This window comes from Mus musculus, chromosome 19, assembly GCF_000001635.26.
Source record: "Mus musculus strain C57BL/6J chromosome 19, GRCm38.p6 C57BL/6J".
Taxonomy (NCBI): domain Eukaryota; kingdom Metazoa; phylum Chordata; class Mammalia; order Rodentia; family Muridae; genus Mus; species Mus musculus.
The window spans coordinates 34,166,401-34,172,785 of NC_000085.6; positions in this window are offsets into that span (position 1 = coordinate 34,166,401).

Sequence of the window (6,385 nt, forward strand, 5' to 3'; positions counted from 1 at the left end):
TTCAAAAAGTATTATATATAATGGTCAAGTGAGAGTAATTAGCATTTCTATATGTTTTAATGTCATTCTTCTGAGAACCTTCAAAGTCCTCTCTCATACTTTTTTTATAAGTAAAAAAGATGCAAAGTAGATCACTCTGAGGTGCTGTGGAGCACCAGGCCTGACTCCTGCTATATCTGTTGTGGTACCTGTGACTCAGCCTCCTCCGCTGCCACTAGCACCTTCTGTGCCTGCAGTCATCGCTACTATAATCTCTTATCGTGGTGCTGTAGGGAACAGCTGAAACCCTGCTCAAAGTTCTTTTGTGTTGTGTGACACTTGTTTTATTCAGACCGTGCCTTGCCCTGACAGATTTCAGTTTACAAGCAACATTTGACTCCATTGTGAGAATGGCGGATGACTGTTCATCTTGCTGGACACAGGAGCAACAGCAGCTGTCTGACATGACCTGAGAGGCCCTAACTGAAAAGTAGTTTACTCCTTAAAGGAGGAAAGGCACATTGGTCGCTGTGAACTGGGATCGCAGAAACACATGGGCATATTATGATCATGATCGGAGGAGTAGGTTGGGGACTTAGCAGACACTCCAAACTGAGGAATGGATGCTACACTCTCACCTGGATGGATGGTGATGCCTCAAAGAGCATCCATCTGACCTCCTGCCCTGTTTATGAAGAGACCAATGGAAACAGAACTCTTGATTGTCCCCAGGACATCACCTTAGCTCACTCCTTATTATTGATGCAGACAACAGCAAATTTCTATCCACTCATCTCCCTATCATTAGTGTGGGCCTACTCCTACCTTTTGCTCTCCCGACTCTGTGGCCTAGGTCCCATGTCTCATCTCTGAAGCTCTACTCCAACCCTATAGCCTATATCTACCACCACCACAGGGTCTTCCTGTATAGACTATCTGATGGCAGTTTTCAAACTTCTAACTCATTGAACAGCCTTTTAAACTATCCATAGTCATTCTGTAAACTACATATACACATATCATATATGTGACATATCATGTGTGATCTGAGGATATTAATAATTAAGATTACTCCAATTTGTGCTTGTCACATGGAAAAAAGAACTTTTCACGGATTGCTTCCAGTAAAGCTGTTATACCTTGTGGATTTGTTATATTAGTAATAAAGGATGATATGAAAATATGCAAGGGTGTTCACCTATATTTCTGGCATAATATGCTTATGACACTTGAAAACTGCTAAATTGTTTTAATTACTCCAATAGTGGTTCTAAAATCAATTCCTGTATTATACCTCTAAAATGGAATTGTCAGTTTATCTGATCAAGCATGTTAATACGCCAGATCCCTTAAGTGTGAATAATCGGTCTGTGCTTTGAGTACTACCAAGTTATTCACATTTTCTCTTAGAAGTACTGCTTCAGAGAGCGTCATAATCTCAAGCTGGTAGATATGGTTTTCAGTCATCTGAGAATGTTCAATGGGTTCGTAGTCAGTAGTCAGGAAACCTCTTTGACCCCAGTGATGGCCATTCTGAAGCCTGAAGAGGGGGGGCTTTTGCTTTGTTGTGGCTTCCTGCAGGGTCAGTGGATCCGAGGCAAGCACTCTAACACTAAGCTCTATTTGTAGCCTCCTGGAGTTACTCTTATGGTTGACCTAAGAAGAATTACACACCTCTGCTACAAAGTTGCCACTGAAGCCTGACTCCCAGGAGTCATAAAGGAAACAGATGTCTGCCATCAATGTTGGCTGAGGTTGCAGCCACTTCTTGCTTCCTGTTCGTTGTGGTTTGATTTTGTATTTCTTTTGTTTCTTAATACTCGTAAACAACCTTGTTCACCCCTTCCCCACTGGGAAGTCTCTCTGAAGCAAGTCTTTTGTAGCCCTGTATTAGCCCCTTTGTAGCTTTCCTTTATTTCCTAATACATTTAAACATCTTACAATCAGCTTAGGGGGAAAAAAAATTCACCCTTTCTCTACTGGGAAATTCATTCTCTGAAGCAAATCTTTTGTAATCCTGTAACAACTCCTTGTAGATTCTGTCAGCTAACTTGTGAAGAAAGAGCTCTTCCTTTCCCCGCCCCACTGCCAAGGCTGGTGCTGGCTCCTTGGCCAAGCCTTCCACCCCGAACGGTAAAGCTTTATTTAAGTGGTTTTCTCTGAAGACCACAATTCATCTCGTTGGAGTCTCCTGCCTTTGTTGATGCCATGTAGTTTTAAAGGAACCATATACAGTTTATAACTGTAAAAAAAAAAAAAAAAATCAACTGTTTCCATGAAGAATTAGCTTTGACAGCAAATCAAAAGGCGATTGACCCCACTGCAACTTGTAAAACGCAGTTAACTCTAGGTCACTGGATCTCAACCACTGAACTACCAGATATGTTGAGTTGAATTTACATTTTGACCGTTTCTGAAACTAAGCATAACACTTTATGCTAAAAGATGCAATGTATGTCACTAAAAACTAAAGACCTTCAGCAATGCCTAACGGTACTTTGATGTCACACCTAGCACCTGGGAGGTTGTTGTATGGCAGGTAGAGACCAGGGACTCTGATGAGCAAACCACAGCACATGGGATAACTCCTTATAGCAAGACCATGTGGTCTCCACAATGGTGGTAAGAAAATAAGTCTAAAGTAATAGGTCAGTTAGACGTGAGAGAAAAGGATTCGAGTGGTGTTGGTGTTAGAATGTGATGTAGAAAAATGCTCTCAGAAGAAAGCCTGATTGCCAAGCTGAACCCACCACTGAAAAGTCCCTTGAGGAAAAAAAAGCTCCAGAATTATTTTCTGTCAAGAAATAATGTCTGAATCAGACACCAAGGTCTCAAAGTTAGAAGCTTCCATCTTGTCCTGTCTATAGATGAGGACAGCCCTGGCTGCCCAGCAACCAAGTCCCTTGGAGGGAAGAAAGGCTCCTGTAAGCTGTATGGCATGCAATTCCCCCAGGAGAGGTTTAGTAGAGTGCTTGTGGACACTCAGGAGGTTCATGAGTTCTCTAGCACCATCTGATGGCTCCCATTAGAAGGGGCTAAGTAAAGGAATATGATGAGATCAGAAATCTGCTTGTATCAGTAAAGCTTATTCTCTTTCTTTTTCTTTTTTTTTTTTTGTTTTGTTTTTTTGTTTGTTTGTTTGGTTAGTTGGGTTTTTTTTCGAGACAGGGTTTCTCTGTGTAGTCCTGGCTGTCCTGGAACTCACTCTGTAGACCAGGCTGACCTCGAACTCAGAATTCTGCCTGCCTCTGCCTCTGCCTCTGCCTACCAAGTGCTGGGATCAAAGGCGTGCACCACCACGCCCAACTTTTTTTCTTTCTTTCTTTCTTTCTTTCTTTTCTTTTCTTTCTTTCTTTCTTTTCTTTTCTTTCTTTCTTTTTTGGTGCTTATTCTCTTTCTTTCATCTTCCTTCCTTCCTTCCTTTCTCCCTTCTTCTCTCCCTCCCTTCTTCCCTGCCCACCCTCTTTCTTTCTTATGAATAACCTGTATTTTGTTTTTTAACTGAAAATTAAGTACAGGATCCAGAGGCCAAATAGCATCAATAAACATTGATTTGCCTCCTTTTAAAAAGCAAACACACTTAAAGACTTTATTTAAACACTGGAACTGGTGTTATATGCATGCAAGCCCAGGTTCTTGGGAGACTGAGACAGAAGAGCAAGTTCAAAGCCAGCCTCAGCTACAGAGCTCAGACTAACCTGTGCAAAGTACTGAGAACTTGTCTCAAAAACATAGGGGGAAAAAAAAAAAGCTAGAGATGTCCCCAGTGTTGTTTGCTACTGTTTAGCACAGACTAGGGCTTACGTTTAAATTTCAGTGTATAGAAGGGAAATCGGGTGGCATTATTTATTGAAAAAGTGCTTCTTAACCTGGGCAGTCACAAATCATAAACAGTTCAAAGAGCCCTTGGAGGGCATGCCAGGGAAAGGTTACTTGTGGCACTCAGAGACAAAATGGTAGCAGTCATTGGTTGCAATCATACTGCTGCCATATTATCTGTCCTGTGAGAAAGCCTTCGTTATGTAAAAGGAATCTGGCAGTTTCCAACAAGGTTGGCTTTCAGTTTTACTTTTTCTTCAAACTTTCCTTACTATAAGAATTTATAATAAATATCCCAATTTAAATGTTTGTGTTTACAAATCAAACAAGCTTATCATTACTTACAAGGCCTGCTAGCTGTTTCTGCTAAAATATTCATTAGAGTGACTGTAACATTTTAATGTAACAGTTTTAGCATTTCCAGATTAAAACAATCTTACCAAATTTTAATTAATTGAAAACTTTCCAGTAAAATAAGAAATTTAGGATACTGAACAGTTAGCTAGTGTCAACAAGCTCCTAAATCAAGAAATATCAAAACTAAAACATTTTAATGTAAAATAGGTCACATCATAGTTTAGCACTTAGGCAAAATCTACTGAATCCTGTGGTGTGTTTTATTCTGTGTCACGTCCACTGTCTTCCGTGGAGTCACATCAATTATGATCATGTGTTCTAAGGGAAAAACAAAGAGAACATGTTATATTCAAAGGTTCCTGGTCACTTGCAGTTTATGACCTATATTTCTTAACTTACGATATGTCAACATATCTCAGGCAAAAATGTTCACTTATGACTCTTGGTTTACAAAGAAAAAGGAGCCAGGCATCCTGGCTCACACCAAGAATCCCAGCATTTGGGAGACTAAGGTAGGAAAATCATGAGCTCAAAGTCAGCCACAAGTACCTTGCAAACTTAAATCCAGCCTGGGTCACCTAAGGCTCTGTCTCAAAAGAACTGAAAATAGCTAATTATTTAAGTAAATTTAAAACTAGGAAGTAACTGTATTGCTGATCAGTTCTTTACTGGTGAGTCTGGTCACACTGGATGGAGGTTTCTGCAGACAGCTACCTACTATATAAACTCCATTCCTCCTCCAGGGGCTCAGGAATTCCTAGATGACTTAACTATAAGCCTGTCAGGAAGTGGCTAGATGACTCAAGACTGTGAGCCTGCTTCGTAGGAAAGCCAGTTTCATAGAGTGAGACAAGTCGTGGCACTTACCAGCTCTGACACAGGGAAGAGCGAGCTGCCCCCTGCACTTGTTAGAAATCAAGTGTCACATAGAATTCCTATGTGCCACAGTTTCATTAGCCTCTTTAAATATTTCATCACACACTTGGCTCCAGTCATAATTGTAGATGAGAAATGAAAGCTACAGGTGAGAAAGAGAGATTAAGGACATCAAAGAAGTCTTCTAGTTAGGGGTAGTATTTCACACTTGCAATCCCAGCATTCAGAAAGGTTGAGACAGGCTACATTTATGAATTCAAGGCTAGCCTGAGCTAGAGGAATCAATCAATTGATCGAGTGATCGATCGATAAAAATGAAAGAAAATTTCTGTAAGTCAGTAGACTAAGCACCTTATACATGGAGGCTATGGACCAAGTATTGGTTTCTGTCCTTCAAATATGCTGTATGCTGCAATGCTCAGCATTGTGAAAGCAGTTTTAAGTTGAACATGATAAAAAGTTTTCTGTGAGTCAGTGAATAGTTGGTTGGTTGAATAGTTTGGTTGAATTAATGAATGATAAAGGAAAATAGATTTGATAGAATCACTCAGGATACCACTTTTTACTGTGTGGTAAGGGGTGGGTTGAAATATCTGGGATTTGCCAAGGGTTGAAAGTAGATCAGCTTCTAGAGAGCAAGGATAGGAATCTGGGCAATTTAGGACCATCATCTCTGACCTTGGCAAGGCACATTTTAAAAATCAATCCTCTTTCTCCCCAAACACCTAAAGTAAAGAATTCTTTCTCAGAAAGAATGGACCCAGTGAACACTGAGCCCCTCCAAGGCCACTGAGTGACATCATCCCCTTTCAAATGTAAATGACATCAGAAGTCATCATTATCAGCAGTTTCCTCATCATTATACAATGTCCCTAAGAATAATCCTAGAGCTTGTAAAATGAAAATCTCTCCACCCACACATCAGAGGGGCTGCATCAGTCTCTCGGAGCTACCACATGGAGACCTGAGACAAAGTTTATGGAACTTTGGGGTGGGATAATCTTTATTTTGCTCTTTCTCAAAGCAAGGCCCAGAAGAAGGTAGTCAATTATTAATCACTCCTAACAGTTTATCTGGCTTTACAAGTAGTTTTGGACTTGTATTTAAATATGCCAGAGTTTAGGAGTCTGAAAATTCTTCAAATAAAACAGACAGAACTGTACAATGAATAATATCTGTTAACTTCTTGCCCAATTCTGAGGAGCTAGCTTTGGCGGGGCATTTTTGAGCCAGAGCTGCCATCTCCTCTGAACCCAGGCATGAAGTCACACAATCCCTTATGATACATAATCTGTGAACTCAGAACGGGTTATGCAACATGGATTTTGACCTATTAAACTTCCTAGACACTACT